This window comes from Mesoplodon mirus (genome assembly GCF_964341445.2).
Source record: "Mesoplodon mirus genome assembly, chromosome: 11".
NCBI lineage: Eukaryota > Metazoa > Chordata > Mammalia > Artiodactyla > Ziphiidae > Mesoplodon > Mesoplodon mirus.
Window position 1 is genome coordinate 101,430,655 of NC_138987.1, and position 21,746 is coordinate 101,452,400.

The 21,746-nt window shown below is 54.9% G+C and overlaps 1 protein-coding gene across 10 annotated transcripts in view; it reads left to right on the forward strand.

Annotated features, from left to right (window-relative positions):
* The window catches only part of CACNA1C (calcium voltage-gated channel subunit alpha1 C), a 474,002-nt gene that overhangs the window by 26,600 nt on the left and 425,656 nt on the right, over positions 1 to 21,746 (forward strand). The gene's annotated exons all lie outside the window — the stretch shown is intronic.

The following is a 21,746-nucleotide window of genomic DNA, read 5'->3' on the forward strand; positions in this document are numbered from 1 at the left end:
CCAGGGTACTTGTCCTGCTTTCTTCACCCAGTTCTCCAGGGCTTCGTTCTCACCCTCCACCTTCCTCGGGTCACCTGCGCTCTGCTGGGGTCCCTCGTGGAGTCTGTTGCCCAGGGGGACACCAGCCCGGCTGTGGGCTGGCTTGGGCTGATTCCCTCGTGCTGGGTGCTGAGTGCAGATTAAGGAGGAAAAGATTGCTTTCGCTTTTGGCTGCACACTTACTGTTGACAGTGAGTTACAGTCTGCTCAACCCCGAGGGTCTCTGCTGTCTATATCGCTGATGAGCCAGGGGGCCGCCCGCCTTCTGTTTGGGCAGTGACGTTTTTTCATGGGAGTGCAGGACTTTGTATTTGTGCCTCTTATATTTCATCTTGTCAGTTTGGACAAGGTTGCAAACAAGTTTCCATGGTTTCAGTGGATTGAGGTCACTCGACTCTTGGTTCAACCTTCCAACTTACCAGCGATTCCTCCCAGATTTGTGTCAGCAGCACAACTGACAAATTTGCCTTCATCCAAATTTTTTAATTCCATGTTTAAAAAGCGAGAGCCAAGGACAGAGCCGTGGGTCCCATCAGTAGAGACCTTCCAAGCTTAGACGCATCTGTGAGTCAGTACTCCAGACATCCGTGTATGGAGGCGGTACATCTATGTGTCAGCTGACTGCGGACCCGCCAGAGTGTGTGTCGACACTGAGGATGTGAGTTCTGTGTCCGACCCGTTCCTGAACCCGTCACTACTAGGACGACGACTTCCAAATTTACCTTTGCAGCCCACATGTCTGTCTCAAGTTCACATTTTTAATTTGCTACTGGACATGCCTAGAATGTTTCAAGTCCCTCAAAATCAATTCAGTCTCTCGCTGCCCCCGAAAGCCTTTCTCCCTTCCTGTGGTCACTGTTTCAGTGATGGTGTCACCACGTTGGTTCAGCCGGACACAGAGTCCTGTCCCCCCACATCTTAGTTTTCTTCTCGCTCCAAAGCGAATTCAGTCACCCGGTCTTGGAGGTTTCCCTTCCTTGGTATTTCATCCCCCAGCCTCGGACTCTGATCTGCCTGCCTCGGTGGCTGTAAGAGCCTTCTGAGTAGATGTTCCGTCCTGGTTCACCCTGACTATGTCCCCAGGAAGCAGAGCAGATGGCTTTCTGTCGTTACGCAGCTTCCACCCTCGGCCGGCTCCCTGTGGATGGTAAACGGGGTTGGGCCTTCACAGTCTGGCCTTTACTCATCTCATCAGTCTGATGGCTTCCATCAGCCCCAGGCGCCAGACGTACCGCCTGCTGCTGGTTCCCTGATGCAGGATACCCACTGGTACTTTGCATGTGCCATTCCTTTCACACTTCCTAGTCAAGCTTCCCCTCCTCTGGGGCTCCTTCCCTGACCGTTCCAGGCGGGGTTAGGAGTCCCTTTTCCAAGCTGCGCTCACACTCCAGCAGACCCTTGAGATACCCAGTCACGTGGCGGATATCTGCCTCCCCCACTTGGTTGGGGCCCTTTCGGACCGTGACTGAGTTCTCTTTAACGTGGTCGCCACGACCAGCGCAGGGACCCAGTGACAGGTGCTCAGGGTTTGCGGAACACATGGGGGCGTGGGTAGCCCGACACATATTTCCTATTAATTTCCCTGCTCATCAGCCCTCCCAGAGTCTGTGTCGGTGGCATCCCTTTGATTCACTGGCCTTGGGATCCTATTAAAAAAAGTAAAAGAGGTACTTTGACATCGATTAGGTTTTTCTCCAAATCACCCTATTTCTTGTCCACTCTCAGCAAGTTCAAGCCCATTTTTCCTGCTTGGTTGCAGGTTTCTTTCCCCGCCCCCGTGTGAGTGAGGGCAGCAGCCCCGCAGCTCACTGGCTGGACGCAATATGTACTTTTCGGTGACGTCATGATGCAGGCACTCCCTGCCAGGTGGCCTTCCACAAGGGCTTCAGTCACCCAGGCCCTTTTCGTCCTGTGCTCGGCCCTCGTTCAGGTCATCAGAGTCCTCTCCATCCAGCTGATTTGTGGTGGGGGGGGGGCGGTGGGGAAGAGAGGGCTGCAGATGGGAAAGCGGGGATCGTGTGTGGGAGGTTCTCCCGGCCGGGACTGGCTGCAGCATCATCACTGCTGTTCACGCTTCACTGGCCAGAACTTAGTCACAGGCCGTGTCCAGCTGCCACGGAGCCTGGCAACTGTGGGCTCGCTGTGGCCCAGGAGGAAAAGGGACACAGATACTGGTGCAATCCCAGTTCCTGCCACACCCTCAGGCTCAGCTTTCATCCCCTCGTGTCCCAGGCTACACCCCGGAACCCTTCTTGCCCCGGCTCTTTTCCGTGCTCTGAGCACACAGCTCTCCCATCGCCCGGCCTGGGCCTTGCTGGTTGCTTTCTGCCTTCGCATCCTCTAAACCCTGCAGTCCGTGGGACCTTGGTCCTCTCTGCTCGCTGATTGGGCTGGACTTGACTCCTCATCTCTCCAGTCTCCTAGCAACCCTCCTTGCCTTGCTCACGTGTCTGGGCCTAGACCATCTGATCCTTGGTACCTGTGCCATCGCCATGTGTGTGCCTTGGATGGGGGCCCGCCTGAGTCCAAGTCCCAACAGGACAGGGGAGAGTCCTTTCAAATGTCTGGCGCTTTGAAGTCCTTCCTGTGATGCTGGGTGTGGATTGAGGCTATTTTTAGAGACAATGAGAGAATGTAAAGACTAGCAATGAGACGCATAAAATAAGACAGTGGAAAACGTGGCTTCGGGAAGCCGACGGAGCCGGGGCTGTGCATCTGGAAGGAGGCGAGCCCGAAGGGAGGCACCAGTCTTTATATATAAGTAAAAAGTTGGTTTAAAAATTGTTTTAAAGGTGACGGTGCTAGGGTAGAGGTTCTTTTGTTACTCTAGAAAAGAAAGTGTCTCACATTTTAGTGTGGGATTTTTAGGTAAGAGACGAACACAGAATTCATGAACTCCAGCATTGGGGGATCTGGGGGTGGGTTCCTGAGAGAGGTCAAGTCATGTGCTTTCTTGGAAAAGGCCGTGAGTGGGAGAGCGCGTCTCGTAGCCGTGACCTGTTGGTGCAGGAGGGTGGAGGGGCAGCTCAAAGTCTCCCTCCGCCCCTGCGATTCTTTAAAAGAAAAAAGCTGCTGCTGTGCTTTTGGCCCAGAGCTCTTCTGAGAGACGCTCGTAGTTCAGGTATTTGTCTCTGGTTGATATTTCCCAGTGATTTCATAAGGGGAAGGGGTATCGTCTTGTAGATTTGGAACTACGATGCCTGAATTCCATGACCTATTTTATCACCCACTCACTCTGCACGTCACCCGCTCGGCAGGTCACTCTCCCGTCTTTGGATAGGCTGCTTACCCGTTAAGTGGGGATGGATTTGCAGGAGGTGTGGCTGAGAGTTCCTTCACGTTTCCAACATGCTTTAGGATACGTAAGGCAAACATCCTGGACCATATACACTTGTGAGGTGTGTTTCTCTGCACCTTGGTCCTTCGGTTCTTGCCTCGAGACGTGTGGCTCTTTGCAAACATTGCTTCTCAGAAATGGCCCCCTAAATCTGTGTGCCCCTCCCAGTGAGACCTGCAGGGTGCCCTCCGATGGGTCGGGAGGCTGGGGGTGGGCAGGAAGCCAGATGCTAACACCTTCAGGCCAGCGACCTGCCATGGAGGCCATGAGCGAGGTAGTCAGCAGCCTGGTTGCTTGGTCAGGACTGGAGGCTTCACAGGAGTTGGTTCCTCCATGCCTCAGCCTTCTCATCTGGGAAGTGGGCATCATAATAGTGCTCGCCGGTGGGGATGCTGAGATGATTACGTACCTGAACCCGGGTAAAGTCCTGAGAATGGGGTCTGGCACACAGTCTGTAGGTAGTAACTCTTGTTTTTAAGCAAGAATTTCAGAAGGTGCCCCCGGCTGGCTTTCTGTCCTGTGACTTGTCCATGTTGAGGGCTGGCCTGGGCCTGCAGACAGGAGGAGAAGGACCCTCACTGTCCTCCTGCTGCCCAAGTTATGTCGGGGTGGCTCTCAGCACCCCGGGGGAGCTGTGTTTCAGCTTCTGGCGCTTGTTGAAATGGTGGTTACACGTGGTCGCAGAATCCGGGGAGGCTCAGATTCCCCTGCGAGAGGCCGATCTGGGAGCTCGCCCTCTGTCGATGTTCTCAGATGAGTCCAGGAGATGCTGTATTTCAAGCAGGGCGCTTCGGGGGCTGGGGCGTGGGGCTCCGAGACTCTGTGCTTCAGAGTCTAACCAAACGGAAGCGCTTCCCCGCTCGCGGCGACCCTTCCTCTCTGCCTCTGATTCTGGGTTCCCCAGCGATTTCACCTGTTCGATGCCGCGTGGGGAAGGCCGGGCGGGGTGGAGACGGGGTGTCCTCTGGGTGCGTGCAGGACAGCTGTGTCGTGTTCACCGACAGCTGGGACCTCTTCAGCGAGCCCCGGCCCACCGCTCCCTGCCCTGCGCTGCCGTCCCCTCGGCGGAGGCCCCGGACCCTGCGGTGGGCCGGGGACGAGGTGGAGGAGATGGGGGTGGCACTAGCATAAGGACCACTTGCAAAGAATGGGATTAATTTGCAGGAAGCTAAGGCCACACCCTTGTGAAAGAGCAAAGCCACCAACTGTCCGTGGGGCCCCTCCCGCGTGTATGGCACCCCCCGGGGGCCGAGGGAGACCCTGGGGCGGCTGGACATGACTCCTGTCCTTGGAGAGCTCACGGTCCCCTGGGGGGCACACGCGTAAACAGGACAGGCCTGCGGAGCCAGCTGAAGGCAGGGCTGGGAACCGTCACACAGGCTGTGCCGGGCTCACTGGGTGCACGTTATACACTTGGAGACTGGAGTGAGTTTTGTTTTTCTTGTTGTTGTTTTTGTTTGTTTTTGCGGTATGAGGGCCTCTCACTGTCGTGGCCTCTCCCGTTGCAGAGCACAGGCTCCGGACGCGCAGGCTCAGCGGCCATGGCTCACGGGCCCAGCCGCTCCGCGGCACGTGGGATCTTCCCGGACCGGGGCACGAACCCGTGTCCCCTGCATCGGCAGGCGGACTCTCAACCACTGCGCCACCAGGGAAGCCCCTGGAATGATTTTTGCATTTGTTTTATTTTGGTGAAAAACACGAAACATGAAGTTTAACTGTCGTAACCAGTCTTAAGCGCACGGTCCAGTAGCGTTAAGTATACTCACACTGCTGTGAGATGGATCTCCAGAACTTTTTCATCTTGAAAAACGGAAACTCTGTCCCCATTGAATGACGACTCCTCACCGCCCTCCCCCCGCCCCTGGAAACCACTCTTCTACTTTCTGTGTCTATGAACTTGACTCCTCCGGGGACCTCATGTAAGTGGTCACACAGTCGTTGTCTTTTTGTGTCTGGCTTATTTCACTCAGTGGGATCCTCAAGGCTCATCCATGTTGTAGCCTGCCACAGAACTTCCTTCCTTTTTAAGGCCGGATAATGTTCCATTGTATGGATGGACTGCATTTTGCTTATCCATCCGTCCGTCTGTGTGTCTGTGGACCCTTGGGTTGCCTCCACCTGTTGGCTTTTTATTTATTTATTTATTTTTGTGGTACACGGGCCTCTCACTCTTGTGGCCTCTCCCGTTGCGGAGCACAGGCTCCGGACGTGCAAGCCCAGCGGCCACGGCTCACGGGCCCGGCCGCTCCGCGGCATGTGGGATCCTCCCGGACCAGGGCACGAACCCGCGTCCCCTGCATCGGCAGGCGGACTCCCAACCACTGCGCCACCAGGGAAGCCCCACCTGTTGGCTTTTGTTACTCATGCTGCCATGAACATACCTATATCTCTTCCAGATACTGCTTTCAACTCTTTTAGGTGAATGCCCAGAAGTGGGGTTGCTGGATCATATGGTAGTTCTACTTTTAATTTTTTGAGGACCCTCCATACTGTTTTCCAGGATAGTTGCACTGTTTTACATTAACATCAGCACAAGAGTTCCAGTTTCTCCACATCTTCACCCCCACTTGTTGTTTTTGGGTTTTTGACGGTAGCCGTCCTAACAGGGATGAGTTGGTATCTCACTGTGGTTTTGATTTGCATTTCTCTGATGATTAGTGCTGTTGAGCATATTTTCATGTGCTTCTTGCCCATTTCTATATCATCTTTGGAGAAATATCTATTCCAGTCATTTGTCCATTTTTAAATCAATACCTGGAGGCTTTTGTTTCTGTTCTGCCCATCTCCCCAGACATCTGGCGTCGGCAGAGATGGCCAGACCCGTTCAGCCCCAGCAGAGGCCGAGAGCAGCAGGGCCTCCCTCAGGAAGTCCCAGAAGTGGGGCTTGCTCGCGGCCGTCGGCCGAATAACCAAGACCACTGAACTCTGCCCTCTTCCTGCTCTTTCAGTTTGCAGTGATTTTACACAGGTGAGATGCTGGGTGTATTCATTTTCCGTTCCTGCTGTAACAAATCATCCCAAACTTAGTGGCTTAAAAAAGCATCATTCTGGGCTTCCCTGGTGGCGCAGTGGTTGAGAGTCCGCCTGCCGATGCAGGGGACACGGGTTCGTGCCCCGGTCCGGGAAGATCCCACGTGCCGCGGAGCGGCTGGGCCCGTGAGCCATGGCCGCTGAGCCTGTGCGTCCGGAGCCTGTGCTCCGCAACGGGAGAGGCCACAGCAGTGAGAGGCCCGTGTACCGCAAAAAAAAAAAAAAAAAAAAAAGCCTCCTTCTGGAGGTCAGAGGTCTCAGATGGGCTCCGCCCCTTCTGGAGGCTCTTGGGGAAAAACCTGCTTCTTTGCCTTTTCCAGCTTTTAGAGACCCTGTCCTCCACTCATAGGGCCAGCGTGCACACTAGCTACGCCTCCACGTTGCACGCTGGGGACACGCATGTTTGCACGCACTCCTTCGACATATGTGCGTGTGTGTGTGCGTGCCCAAGGTGCCCGGTCATGGGAGGGCACTTGCTGTCCCGATCCTGTATCCCAGGCAGGCAGCTCTCCCTCCCCGCGTCGTGACCCCTTTCCACACTTGTTTGATCTCCGGTGACTTGGGGTCAGTGGGTAGGGTTTCGTAACTGCTTGGCGCAACCAGGAGGTTGGACCGGGCACCGACCACCCTGAGTGGGAGCCCCAATCCCATAGTTTTATAAGGAAAACTGCCTTTCATCCCTGGGGTCAGCACACAGGGTCTCAGATGCCGGCGGCCAGGGCACCACCCGTCACAAAGCTGTGTGTGGTCCAGTCTGTTTTCTATGGAAAGGACGCTTTTCTTGGTGGGATGCTGCATGCAGAGAGCAGAGCCAGGCAAGTGGCCCACAGGCCCCGTCCCCTCCTGGACGTATATGGAGACAGGTGACTTCACCATCCAGGTCCCACGTCTGCTCTGCCCCCATTGGCCAGTTGTCATGTCCCCATTTCACAGATCGGGAAAGTCAAATGTGGACAGGTTCCCACTGAGTCAGACGTCCAAGGGGGGCTGACGCTCCGGGGGTTGTGGCTCCAGGGCATCAGCCGGGCCAGGAAGAACAGCTTGGAGAGGCGACGGGGGCCTGGAGCGCCGTGGTGAGCAGGCATCGCACACCCCGCCCTCGGAGTCGTGGCCGTCCTTGTCCATCAGCTGTACCTGTGGTGCTTTTCAGAGGCAAGCGTTGATTAGCATTAAAGGGGGGACTCATGGGTGGGTAGGGGGGCACCGTCTGGAAAGCCCGTTCCTTTCGCCAGCACGTTCCAAACAATAAACTCTTCTGCCACCCACATGCCCGTTCTGGGATCAGGGAATGCAGACCTGTGTACAGGGCCTTCGAGGTCCATTGGTCAACTTGACCGAAGCACAGAGGGGGCTGAGCCGGTCCAGAGTCACACAGCCTCTGGTGGAGGGGAGGAGACGACGTGCACCCAGGCCCAGCGCACCTGGTCCTCCGTCTCCTTGCCGAGGAGGAGAGCTGCCAGGGGTGGGGGGTCGAGGGCGGAGAGCTGGCATCCTGCCCGGTGGCCTCCCCTTCGTGGCTCAGGCCCGGGGTTCAGCTCACTTGACAACAAGGTCAACAGTGAAAGGACCCCGGTGAATGGCTGCTGTTCACTGCAGCTTCATGAATGGCTGCACCCGCTAAGGGCTTGCAAAGGTTTTAAAACCCTTGCAACAGCTCGAAGCTTCCCAGGCCTCAGGCGTGTCGCCCACCTGCCCGTGCGCTGGGGTCGGAGGGGACACGAGCTTCGGTCCCGAGTGGTTCCTGCTCGGCGCTCTCACCACTAGGCTCTCCTGCTTCCTCTCCGGCTCCCTTATTCCCTCCACTCCGTCTTGGTTTGTCCCCAACACCCAGGGTTTCCACACCCCCTCCACTCTCCCACTGCCCCGCTGGCTCCATGGACCAGCCCCAGATCCGACTTGTCGCAAAGGCTGTCAGCCTCCTAATTACGTGTGGACCTGTTTGGAGGACAGTCACCTAAACGGGGCCAGTGCTGCAGACCTGTGGTTTCACAGCATTTCTACAGCCCCGGTTTCTGCTCCATGAATCATCGCTCCGATCTGGGATGAAAACTGAAAGTGCCTTGACCTCTGCCTTTCCCTTGGGTTCCTAAAGCTCCCAACTCCCCAGCTCCCTCTGGCCTGTGGATGCACTTGAGGCATCCGGGCAGCCCCGAGGACGCCCCCCGGGTGGCAGCCACTGCCTGGGCCGCTGCCCCACACCAGGACCCAGTGTCTCCTCTGTCCTCCCCGGGGAAAGGATGGAGTGAAGACCGAGAGGACTCAGAGGCTCCTGGGCTGGAAGGTGTCAGAAAAGCCCAAGGAGAAGGAAGGGCAAAGGCCCAGCGGGGCTCAAGAGGGACAGGAGACGGTGCGTGCAGAGGGAGGGACTCAGGAGGGACAGAGCTTGGACTTGAGATCCAGAAGACCTGGAGGGCTCGGTGGGTAAGTCACTCCCAGCCCGAGTCCCATGTGGTGCTGCCATTGGCAACGGGAAGTCTCAGGACATGGGGGAGAAAGTGGATTCCCTCAACAGACACGTCTTTTTATACCTGCTGTGCCGGGCGCAGGCTGGGCGTGGGCTGCAGAGAGGACCCACCGCGGATGCTCAGGGATGCCCCTGCGCCCGGGCGGAGCCGGGGACAGACTGGGGCTTGTGGGATCCCCAGACCTGAGCTTTCTTCCCCAGAGAAGGCGGCCCCGCCTGCCCAGGTGTCCTTCCTCTTGGACTGTTCTTCCAAGTTCTCTGAGTCCAACACTCATTCCTCTTTGGCTTTTAAAATGAAACTGAATTAAATTAAATTTTTTATTTTTTTAATATGACATAAAATCGACACAACACAACATTTACCATCGTAACCTTTTTAAAGTATATACTTTAATCGCATTAAGTGCGTTCACGTTGTCGTGATACCATCGCCACCATCATCTCCAGAACTTTTTCGTCTTCCAGATGAAACTCTGTCCCCGTTAAACACTGGCTCCCCACCCCCTCCCCCAGCCCCTGGCAGCCCCCATGGTACTTTCTGTGTCTGTGAATCTGACTGCTCTAAGGACCGCCTATGAGTAGATCATACGGTACTTGTCTTTTTGTGGCTTATCTCACTGAACGTTTTGTCCTCAAGGTTTCAAGTTGAAGCGTCTGACACATAGCGTCAGAATTTCTTTCCTTTTTAAGATTGAATAACAGTCCATTGTACATAGAACATTTTGTTGATCCATTCATCTGTTCATGGACACTGGGGCCGGTTCTCCCGTTTGGCTATCCTGTATAATGCTGCTGTGAACATGGGTGTCCCCGCTTTCTTCTTTTGGATAAATACCCATAAGTGGAATTGCTGGATTGTATGGTGAGTCTATGTTTAATTTTTTGAAGAACCACCGTGCTATGTTCCATCAAATTTGCACCATTTTACCTTCCCGCCAACGGTGCACAGGGTTCTGCTTTCTCCATGCCCTGGCCAGCACTTGTTTTCTCTGGTGTTTTGATGACATCATCCTAATGGGTGTGAAGTGCTCTCTCTGGCTTTGAGGATTTCCGTGTAGACCCTGTTGAGACCCCGAAGTCCTGGGGTATCCTGGGATGATAAACTACAAAAGAAACGAGGGCTGGAGGGCCGTGTTCTCTGTGTTGCCCTTCTGGGCTGCATGGCCCTGAGGTTGAACTTACCCTGTAAGCCCAGGCCAGCTGGGGGCAGCCACTGAGGACGGCTCAGCACCCTCTCCCAGGCCACCAGCCAGTGAGCAGAGGGCAGTGAGTGGTGGGCTGCACCCTCTCGGCCCTTGTCCTGAGGCCAGTAGGGAGGAGGCCCAGGCACCGTGGAACTTCGTGGGAGTTGGGCCGGCCGGGGAGGCGTGACGGCTGGGACCCTGGGGCTCTGGGAGCTGAGTATCTGAGCCGGAAGGACTTTTATGGTCACTGGCTGAGCCTCTCCCTCTGAAGAAGAGGAAGTCAAGAGCCAAAGAGAGAAGTGATTCGCCCAAGTGCCCAGAACAAATGGCGATGGAGCAGGGCCTGGAATTCAGCTCTCTTGGCTTCTGGCTTGGCCCTTGCCCGCAAACTCGGGGAAGCGTCAAGGTGGTTTCATGTCTGTTTGCAGCTTAATGTTTACCAAGGGGAGACAGCCTCAGGGCCACTTGCTCATTTTTTCGTTGCCTTTCCACCTTCTCGCCTGCCTGCTGTCTGGCAGAGGTGTCGTGGGGATGAGTGAGATAAATGGCATTGACTTGGCTAAATGAGAGAAGTGTCATGCTTTATACAGAGCATGGCTGTGAAGTGGCCTGTGAGTGTAGAGGAATCGAGTCACGTGCTGCTTTTGTCCCACCTGGATGAGAATTGGCGACGTCCAGGAGGAGGACAGTGCCGAGCGTGCGTGTATTTGTGTGTGTTGTGTGTAAATAGGTGCGGGACCCCTCCCCCCACACGGTGCAATCCCACGGACGATGCAGAAATTTCAGAGCCTTCCCCTGATGGAGGGTCCTTGGAAAATGGAGCATGGTTTTCAAGGATCTGTGGAATTCTCTGTATTCTGAATTCTCTGGATGGATTCACTTTTTCACAAATTGACACTATCAATATTTGTGTGTGAGATACAGCACTTTTTAAGAGGTGGTTTCTTAACAAGGAGGGGATACTTCTTTTTTTTTTTTTTATAAAGCAGCTGTTGTGTTTTATTTCACATCACTGAAGATGCGTTCCTCTCCTTTGGTGCCCTGAGGCTTTATATGTGGGCACGTGTGGAGTGATTCTTATTAAGCAATACTTCATATTTGGGTAGAATCTCATTTAGTCCTTACGACTGTCGTGTAAGGAATGCATTATTATCTGTTTTACAGATCAGTAAGCTGAGGCCCAGAGCAGAGTACATCACTGGGCACTCGGCAGGGTGGCTGGTGGTGTGAGTGGTCGGGGGCCTGGGTTCTGACACCGTGAGGCTGGAGGAAAGCCACTTCCTCCCTCTGATGTCTGGTTCTGCTAGAACTTCTCCAGAGGGCTTGCGTTTGTATGATGGCACGTCTCAAGCCCGGGGATGGGATCCAGGAGTCCTCTCCCGACGTGTGCACATACCTGTTCAGACCTCACGGAGCCCAGCTGATATTACACGAAATTGTTTTTAAGGATCAAGAAGACAAGGAAAAGGAAAGGATCTTGCCTATGTTTCTCGGCTAATTTCCAAATCGACTGTTTCACTTTATCCCAAACCTGGATCCTTTTGTTGCAGATGGAGACACGGGTGCAAACGGCCCTCAGTCCTGAGCGCAGGCTGTGGTCGGCGGGGGGGTGCACAGAGGGGCTGCAGAGCCATCCCGGGGCTTCTCGCTCCTCTGTGCCTGTGGGCAGGTGCTGTGTCTTCCTGAGGTGCTGGAGTTTGGGAGGAAGAGGCCGCAGGGTGGCCAGTTCACCAGGTGGGGTCTGCGCACTCCCCCCCGTGGGTGGTCAGCAGCTGGACAAGAATCTGATGCTGGTTTGGCCACAGTCATTTTGGAACTGTACTTAAACAATCAAACAAAATCACAACAGTTTTCTTTCTGATTACCAAAGAATTATTTAGTGTACAGAATTTGGAAAATACACGAATGAAAACAATAGCTGGTACTTACAAGGGTCCTGATTTTGAGCACTATTCTGAGAGTTGTCCCTTATTAACTCAGGCGCGGTAGCCTCTGTTACTATCTCCGTTTCACAAGTGAGGAATCTCAGGTACCAAGAGGTCAGGTGACTGGGCCAGTCACAGGACTGTAACTGACAGGGCTGGAATCCAGCCCGCTGGTTTCTGAGTCCAGGGCCCTGTGTGCCAGGCTGACCTGCCTCCGCGCAAATGAATGTCACTCGTCACCTGAAGATAACCACTAATAACATTTCTGTTTTTTAAAAATAATAAATTATTTTATGATTTATTTATATTTAGTTTCCTTTTAGCCTTTCTCCTATAAAAAAAGTTTTTTATAAAATTGAGTTCCTACGGTATATACTTTTTTGGACCCTGTTGCTTAATATTATGTTGTAAAATTTTTTTCTATATTATTTTTCTTTTTTTTTTATTTGGAGCTCCTTGGTTTTTTTTTTTTTTTACATCTTTATTGGAGTATAATTGCTTTACAATGGTGTGCTAGTTTCTGCTTTATAACAAAGTGAATCAGTTATACATATACATATGTCCCCGATATTATTTTTCTTTTTTTAATTAATTTTTATGGAAGTACAGTTGCTTTACAATATTGTGTTAGTTTCTGCTGTGCAGCAAAATGAATCAGCTACATGTACACATATATCCCCCCCTTTCTGGATTTCCTTCTGTACATTATTTTTCAAAAACACAATTCTTATGGCTTCCTAAAATTCTATCATGTGGATCTGCATTGGTTTATCTAACCAGTGCCCCAGTGGTGGGCTTTGGGGGATCTCCAGTTTGGTGTTGGTATAATTCACACCGTGGTGGATACTTACCTGGGTTCATGGCTTGCTCGAGTCTCCGTCTGGTTCCTTAGGACAGCTTCTGCGAAGGGTAGTGAATGTCTGCATTTCCTAGACTCTCCTGACAGGGTTTGGCCGTTCCTGCTCCCCTCTGGTGCAGCGAAAGGGGCCTGGGCAGGGTCCCCAGTGGGGCTGGCGGCACTCTGGGCTCAGCAGACCTTTTCTCCTGAGGAACGGGCGTGCTCTCGGTCACGAGGGTCTGAGTCTGAGCTCTGGGATCCGAGCCTCCGCAGGGCTCTCCCGCCGGTCCTCTGAGTCAGAGCTGGTTACTGCTAGTTCCCAGAGGTGCCCGGCCCCACTCAGTGGGTGAAATAAGTGGGCAGGTGAGCATCAGTGAGGGAAGTGAGCCTTTCTGCCCCCCACCCTCCCGGATGGTGAGAAGGAACTAGGTTGGGGCCACTGAATCTACTAAAAACTGTCCTCGCAAGGTAGCACTGCCTCCCATGTTCTAGTTCTGGTGATTGGGAAAGGTGTGGTCTCTCTGTGTCTCTGTTTTCCTTCCAATAAAATGGGGCCAAAGCAGCAAACCCCTCAATATCATGGGGCCAGAGTCTAAGTGAATGTTAAGGGAGAAAAGATCGTGAGACAATTACATTCTGCCAATATCCACTTATTGATTCATTCAGCACACTTTCAATGAGCATGCGTCACATCCAGGCATCTCTGGGCTCGGGGGAGCAGTGGTGAGTAGGGTGGATGAGGGCCCTGCTTCTGGGGTTTCCCTTCTGGTGTGGGACAGGAAACAAACCTCCACTTAACAAGGACATAACCACATTTACCATATGGCAAACATACTGATCTAAATAATCGAATAGCATTGTCTCTGTGGACTTCTGCATAGAAATCTGTGAAGCCTAAGCAGAAATTCTGCAAAGAACTTCCGTGCAGGCACTGTGCTTTGAGCACCTCCTGGGTGACTGCTGTGCTAGGATTTCTGAAGCCACAGAGCTGGTTCCTGCTCGCAGGGGGCTTACAGCTCGTTGGGAGAATCAGAGAGGGGACCCTGAACTCCTCAGGCTTTCATCGGCCAAAGCACAGGAGGGGGAGTCGGTGTTTGGGTCCCACGGGTGCTTTGCCAGGCCACTGTGGCCCTCATCCCGTTTTCTGCACCCTTCCCGTCCCCAGACATTGGCGACCTGGAGGATTTCCCATTTTTCTAGCTTGTACCTGACCTCAGCCAGGGCTGGATCTACTTGTTTTTTACTACAAAGGCTACTTTGCGGTGACACTTAAAAAGCTGAAAAGCTGACTTTCAGTAAACTTGAGGGAATTCTCAACTAGGTCCTGTAATTTAGGTTTGCCATCACCAGGTGGTGACAGGTGCCTTCGTTCAAATAGCAGGAGGGTGCAATGTGCCCCCTCCCCCTGCTTGGATATAAGCAGGAGAAGTATTTTCTCACTCTTGCAGTTGACGACCTTTGGCTGCGGGGCATGGTTCAGCGTGCGAATCTGTCAGTTTGCTTTCTGGCTGTTCTTCTTCCTTCTGTTCTCTGAGGTCAGTGTGACCTTGAGTACCATGGGGGCATGGCTTTCTGGTTAGGGTCCTCTGCAGATGGAGGCTAGTTTGCTTCCATGGGAGTCCCTCCCCGGATTCTTTTTCCTTGTCTTTCCTTTGGACTTGCTGCCCCGTGAAGAGCAGAGAGCAGGTTTTGTTTGCGGGATCGCTGGAAGGTGAGGATGCTGGTCCCCTTATGCTCTTCCCATTGGCTTGGGCTTCCAAAGTGCTCCAGATTCTCTGCCTTTGCCCCGTCATCAGGTGGAGGTGTGATTGAGCCCAGAAAAGAGCGCCTGATGGGTTGAGTTGAGGAGACGGCCACAGATGTCCCTGGTCCCTCGCTGTCTCTTTGTCTCAGAGCAGATTTGACTCCTGTGGTCTGGGGCTCATTCTGAGCATCGTTGTCTCTCATGAACTGTGTGTGTAGCAGGATGCGGGGAGAGGAGGGCGGAGGGACCGACAGGAGACTTGGAAATAGTGCAGTAATAGCCCAGCTAAGAGAAGGAGGCAGATGTACAGTGCACGGCTGACACGCTCAGGAGACCCTCTGGGGGCTTGGTCTGGGGAGAGGGCTTGCATCTCGGCTGGGATGTCCCCAGGCTCTCGTGGGCCCAGCTTGGGTTGGGGGAAACGTCAGCTTCCCCATCTGCCCATTGGGAAACCCAGTTACTTATTCGTCTGTCGAGAGTATTAACCACTGAAACATGACTTTTTGTTTCTGTGTTGTTTGTTGGATCTTAGGATCTTGTATGCTTTGAAAATATGTCTTTCTGCATAGGGTGGTTGTTTCCTGATCAGAAAATCCACCCACCCAGCAGCCTCTGAATCAGGTCTTGATTGCTTTTTTTTTTTTTTTTTTTTTTTTTTTGCTGTACGCGGGCCTCTCACTGTCGTGGCCTCTCCCGTTGCGGAGCACAGGCTCCGGACGCACAGGCCCAGCGGCCATGGCTCACGGGCCCAGCCGCTCCGCGGCATATGGGATCCTCCCAAACCGGGGCACGAACCCGTATCCCCTGCATCGGCAGGCGGACTCTCAACCACTGCGCCACCAGGGAGGCCCTTGATTGCTTTTTTTGAAGTTCCTTCACAAGTTTGGATTCAGTGCTTTGCGAGGACTAGGGCTCTGTCCTGTATCTCACACCTGCTCCTCCTCACACCCTGCTCTTCCCATCACGACTCCTCTTTTTTATTTTATTTATTTATTTTTTTTGCGGTACGTGACCCTCTTACTGCTGTGGCCTCTCCCATTGCGGAGCACAGGCTCCGGACGCGCAGGCTCAGGGGCCATGGCTCACGGGCCCAGCCGCTCCACAGCATGTGGGATCTTCCCGGACCGGGGCACGAACCCGTGTCCCCTGCATCGGCAGGCGGACTCCCAACCACTGCGCCACCAAGGAAGCCCAGGACTCCTCTTTAAATATAGACGTGTGCCGTCCACAGTGTGGCTACTAGCCACGTGAGGGTACTTAGATGTAAATTACCTGAAATTAAATATTAATACAATTCAAAGTGTAGTTCCTCAGTTGCACTAGCTCCTGTCCAGTGCTTAAAGCCAGTGCCTAGTGGGTACCACATTGGACACCCCAGAATTATGGAGCGTCTCCATCATTGTAGAAGTTCCTTAGGACAACGCTGCTGTAGCCTGCCTGTGTCGGTCAAGGTTCAGACCTACAACAGACGCTGCCATAGCCGTTTTACGAGGATGAATACTTAATACAGGAATTTAAAGGTTTACAAAGCAACTGGAAGGTTTGGGAGAGCAGGCGGCAGGCGAGGGCCCGGGACTGATCCCAGGACCACACGGCGGAGCTGGATTGCTAAGAGCACTCGGACTCTGGGATCTTTAGGAAGTGGATCTGGATGCCACTGTGCTGAGGATCACAGCACCTTATCTGAGGTCCGGGGACCAGGAAGCCATCGCCAGAGGCTTTCTGTCTCTACAGGACGAGAGTAGTGGCACGGACACCCTCCACACCGGACGTAGTTTCATTTCAGGCTTTGACTCGGCCGACCTCACAGCCGTGTCATTCTGGCCACGGGGAGGTTGGAAAGTGTGTCCAGCCTCTGCGGGACAGGAGCGTGCAGAGGAGGAGGGGGGACGGCTTCTGAGTTAGTCAGTCCGGCAGTCCGCCCGGGGCCGAGCGGGACCCCAGCCTACCCTGGGGGAGCACCCCCGGCTGTGATGGCCCGGGCCTCAGCTACCATCTGAGCCCAGACGACATCCTCCCTGTGTGAGCGCCCGGCTATCTCAGTAACGCACTAGATAGAGAAGATTAATGGCCTCCTGCTCGCTGCTCACTTGGCCTTTCATGGGCAGAGAAAGCTCGCTTTCTGTTTCAGGTCGGCTGCTTTGCTCTTAAAGGGAACGGAGGCCCCTGGTCACTGCGAGCTTCTGCAGAGCCCTCAGGATGCACCCGGCCCGAGAGAAAGCATGTCATTTGTGCTACACGATTGCTTCTCGTCTCCATAAATGAGCTGAGGTTGTGCCGTGTGTACAAAGCCTGGCCACTGGGGGACAACCCCTCTGTGCACGGCTGAATGTACTGAGGCCAAAGGGGGAGGTCGTGCTCACGAAGCCTAACTGGGGGTCCCTTTCTGGTGCCAGGCGGTTGGGCTTCTCTACTAAGGTATAATGTGGAAGGGAGATGGTGAGGGTCACGCTGGCCGCCGGGGTTGGAGGTCTGCCCATTTACACTGTGGGGTCGGGAAGGGATTGGTGAAGGAATTCCCAAGCTGGGAGCAGGGGGAACCGCATGCTGAGTACATGCAAAGGTCCTGGGGCGGACAAGGACTGAGCTTGTCTGAATGAAACGGGGCCAGGACGGCCGGCGTGCTTGGACCAGGCTGAGAGAGAGGAAGTTCCGAGCAGCAGGCAGGGCCGCCCCTGCAGGCTCACAGCCCATGGCAGAGTCTGGACTGTGAAGAGATTTGACTGGGAGGACGACAGGGCCTGATTCATCATCTGTATTTCTTAAAGGTCACTCTGGCTGCTGCATGGAGATTGGATTGGGGACGGGCAGGAGAAGTGGGGGAAATGTCAGGGCTTCTGCAGCATCCTGGGCAAGACATGGGTGGTGGCCTGGACCAGGCCAGTGGCACCGGAGATAGACATCATTTCTCACAGCCTCTTCCTCCAGAATGCTCCCTTGAGGTCACAGCAGAGAAGTCAGCAGGGAGCCTGGGAAAGCTCGTCCTCTCGGGCGCCGACGGGCTGATCCACGCGCTTTCCCAGGTCACCCTCATCATGACATCATCATCATCACGGGCCTTAGCAAGCAGATACTGGGCATCTTCTGGGATGTGGCCCTGGGGCAGGTGCATGGATGGACGCAGATTAAAGAAAGTAACTCGATTTCATCCCTGAGCAGCTCCAGGTCCCAACACCATGCCTCCCTCGCAGGGGCCCCTGGGGAACCCAAGTCCTGAGTTCATCTCCTGGCTTGGACCCTGGCAGAGCAGCCTGTGCTAAGGCCGACCGGTGCCTCGTCCTGGTCCCTTGGAGCAGCAGCCCGTGTGTGCAGACTGGGGAGCTGCCCAGGGGAGCGGAGCCATTTTACGAGTGGGAGTCACTTTCTCCCATACAAGGAAGGCGTCCGCGGTGGGCGCCCACCTGTGTGTGCGGCCTGGTCTGCTGAGCCACCGCCCTGGGCTTGTGCAGATCGTCCAGGAAGGCAGGAGCCAGAGCCGACTTAGACGGTGGCATCTTTTCAGCTGGCAGCCAGGGGACCGAGCTTTGACTCAGCTTTATAATTGGAAAATTGGTCTCTTTGCGTCGGGTGGTTATTTCCTGCTAACCGAAGCCGTCAGAGCCGTCAGAGACACAGCGCTGCTCCCGTCTTCCTAGCCCTGCTCCGGATCCACCGGTGCGGGGCCTGAGATGGAGCTTTGCCATTCCTGGCATTCTTGGATCACTGTGTCCTCTTATCATGGGGGGTCCTAGGGGTCCTGATAGAGCCTCATGCCTGGGTGGGAGTCGTCCCAGGGCGTGGGGGACAGTCACTTGTGGTAGGGGAGGCTGAGCTGGGCCTTGAGGTACAGCCTGGATGGAGGCCAGCCCGAGGGGCCCCACCTGTCTCTCTCGTGTGTGTGTGTGTGTGTGTGTGTGTGTGTGTCTGTGTTTACTGTGCCCTTCGTTATGTCACAGGCTGCAGCAGTACTTGGGCTGCCAGGACCGAAATACTGAAGGTTGTTTTCTTGCCCTCTGGCTGGGGAGAGGTTGACATTCCGCTTTTCCCCACGGGCTTGTTCGTATGTGCTTCTCCAGATGGTCCTCTCCCGAGAGGTCCCACTGCTCTGGGAACGGCTCACAGTAAAAATAAGGTCATCACCCAAGGCTCGGGTGGCTCTGAAGTCACCCCCCCCCACCAAGACCAGGCTTTCCGAGCCGCTCTCAGCTCTGTGGGGCCCTGGTCTCGATGCCTCGGGGCCCCGGGGTGCCCCCGGCCCGGCCTTCGCGGGTGATGGAATCTGCTCCTGCCTGCCGCTTCCTGCCTTCTTCTCAGACTTTGTCCAGGCGCTCCGGGAGCGCTGGGGTGTGGCCGTCAGGGCCTGCGGGAGGGGGTGGTGTCGAGGCCTCGTGTCCGGGGAGAACCGCGGAGAACTGGACAGTCTGGCGGGGCGGAGCCAGGGCCGCTTTCACGGACGCGAGGGAAGAGGATGGTCGGCCCAGGAGCTCCAGCAGATGCTGTTCAGCACGGTCACGGCCAGACCGGGGGTCTAGGAATGAAGGTGGTTTCCCACAGACCAAACGGGCAAGCTTAGGGTTGCAGCCCTCGCCGGTGAAGCCGGTGAGACACGCGATCCGGCCACGCCGGACCCGCTCGGTCCAGGGCAGCACGCCTGTCCACCCGCCTCCATCCCGGAGGCCCCGGGGCGTGTGGTGTGGTGGGCGCTGCCCCGTGAAGATCGCCTCAGACACGGAGGGTGTTCTTGGGGTCAGAAGTACAGCCCCTGCACCCTCAGGCCGTGAACCCCAGGAGGAGCTCGTCCTCCAGCGAGTACGGCACCCTCGCCCTCGTGTGGGGGGGGAACGCCCACCTGGCTGGCTGTCACGGCGCCGCTCGTGCTGCAGGCGCCTGGAGGCGTCGCCTCCTTTCCTTGGGGCTCCCATAAGAAGGGTGAAGGCCCGGCCTCGTGGGGTCCCACTTGCTTTAAGCTTCAGACACATACAGGGAGGACGGCGACAGGTGTGTGACAGATGAGACCCCCCGGTGGGAAGGGTTGGGACCTCTGGCTTCCGACGTCCTAGATGGTGACATGGAGCTGGTGTTGGGTTGGGGACAGGCCGTGAACTGAGGCCCAGGCCCAGGAGCGGGGGGTGGGGCTCCAGTGCCACGGGGACCACATGGCGACAGTGCAGGAGGCGGCCGTCAGGGGACAGGGAAGTGGCAGCAGCTGGTACATACGTGGACCCGAAGTGCTCCTCTTGGGGTCCTACGGGGTGGGAAGTGCACACCTGTGATGCCGTCCCCCTCCCTCTCGTGCCCCCAGCAGACATCACGCATCTGTCACCTTTCTCTCGTGCTCAGAAAAGTCCCAGAATCCTTGGGTTACAGCGTTTTGGTGGTCACGTCAGTCAGTTGGCACAAAACTGGAAACTTACCATGTGTCACTGGTGTGATGATGGGACATAGACTTTGGAAGCTGCCAGGAATGACAGCCCAGGCAGGTACGAGCAAGCGTATTCGTTCTCTTTTGGTTGCAAGGGACAGAAATCCAGTTCAAACTAGCTTAAGCAAAGTTACCTAAGGAATGAAACTGGAAAGCTCAGGGTGAGGCGGGCATCAGGTGTGGCTGGATGCAGGCGCCCGGTGGTTGTCAGAGTCTGTCTCTAGGATGGAATGTCTGGGTTCTGAGGCTAAGCTGGGTCATGTGCTCATCTCTGCACTGGCCCCCGTCGTGGACAGGGCCGACGGTGGGGCTGAGAGGGTCACACCGGGAGCAAAAGTTGCCTTGAAGGTCTAACCTAGAAGGACGAGCCCAGGATGTGCGCTGCGGGGGAGGGGGCTGGGCGAGGCACCAAGTGTTCATCTGGACCCAGCGCGTGTCAGGGAGGAGAGGGAAGGGCCCCATGAGGCAGTGTGTCCTGGGCCAGCAGCTTCCCTGGAGGAGCCTTGTGTACACGAAGCAGAGAAGAGGGTCATTGTGGTGGGGGGGGGCTTGCAGGTGACATTCGTGTCACTGGTTGGGCTCCAGCCACAGTCTCCCAGGAGACTGAAGTGGCCTCCAGATGCCAGGCTGTCTGCCCAGAGTAATCACCCCACTCTCTGTGGCATCACCTGATCCTGTGGCACCTGCCCAGCCGGCTAGTCTCAAGGTCACGTGTCTGATCTGGGGCTCAGCCTGAGCTGATCCCTTGGTAAGCCTTGTAGGATTCTGGGGTGAGGTGCCCACCGAGCAGATGGGGGAGAACCCACCAGACACGCGCCGTGTCATAGGGACAGTCTTGGAGGCTTCTGTTGCCTTCAGACCAGAGCCATGCAGATGCTTCTATGCTGGATTTCACTGGTTCCTACCCAGGTTTCCTTCTGGTCACCCCCACTACACACAGCGCCCTTTGCCAGATACCAAACGCTGCGTAATGAGTCACCGAAGACAAGTGGCTTTCCGCAGCAAACACCGTGCTGTCTCCCAGTTTCTGCGGGTCAGGAGTTCAGGAAGGTCTCGCTGGGCTGTTCTAGCTTGGGGTGTGTCGTGCGGTTGCAGTCAGGTGGTGGCTGGAGCAGCTGGGGGCTGGCTGGGACACCCACCCCCCAACCCCACGTTGGCTGGCTGGGCTTCCTCACAGCATGGCGGCCCAGGGCTGCTGTTGCGAGTTTTCGACCTAGCCTTGGAAGTAATCTCTGCTGTTACCTCCGCTGAACTTTACCAGTCAAAACGGTCACAAGAGGCCAACCCCTTGTCAGAAGGAGGGCATGTAGATCCTGTTTCTCAGTGGGAGCATGTCAGAGGAGCTCCTGATCCAAAACCATCACAGCCCTGCCCTCCTATCCAACAACTCCCATCGCCACATGGGTTTGAGGTACCTGGATGTGACCTTGCTTGGGTCCATCCCCTTCATTTATCAGACTTACTTTTATCTTTTGGAACTTAGGTGCAGAGATTTGAGTGAATTGTACCCTTCAATTCATTGTACATTTGTCAGCGTTGATTCATGCAGTGGCTCTCATTCACTCATTCATTCATTCATTCTTCTTTTCTGTCCCCACACGCCTATTCTCATTTTCCGCCTCACCTTCCATAAACAACCATTCTATTCTACTTTATTTGTATATGTTCTTACAAGTATGTATTTTAATTGACATGTGTTGCATTGCATATTTGTCTTTTTCGACATCCTCCTCCTCTCACTGTGTTTCTGAGGTCCATAAATGTTGTAATGCAATACATCTCGT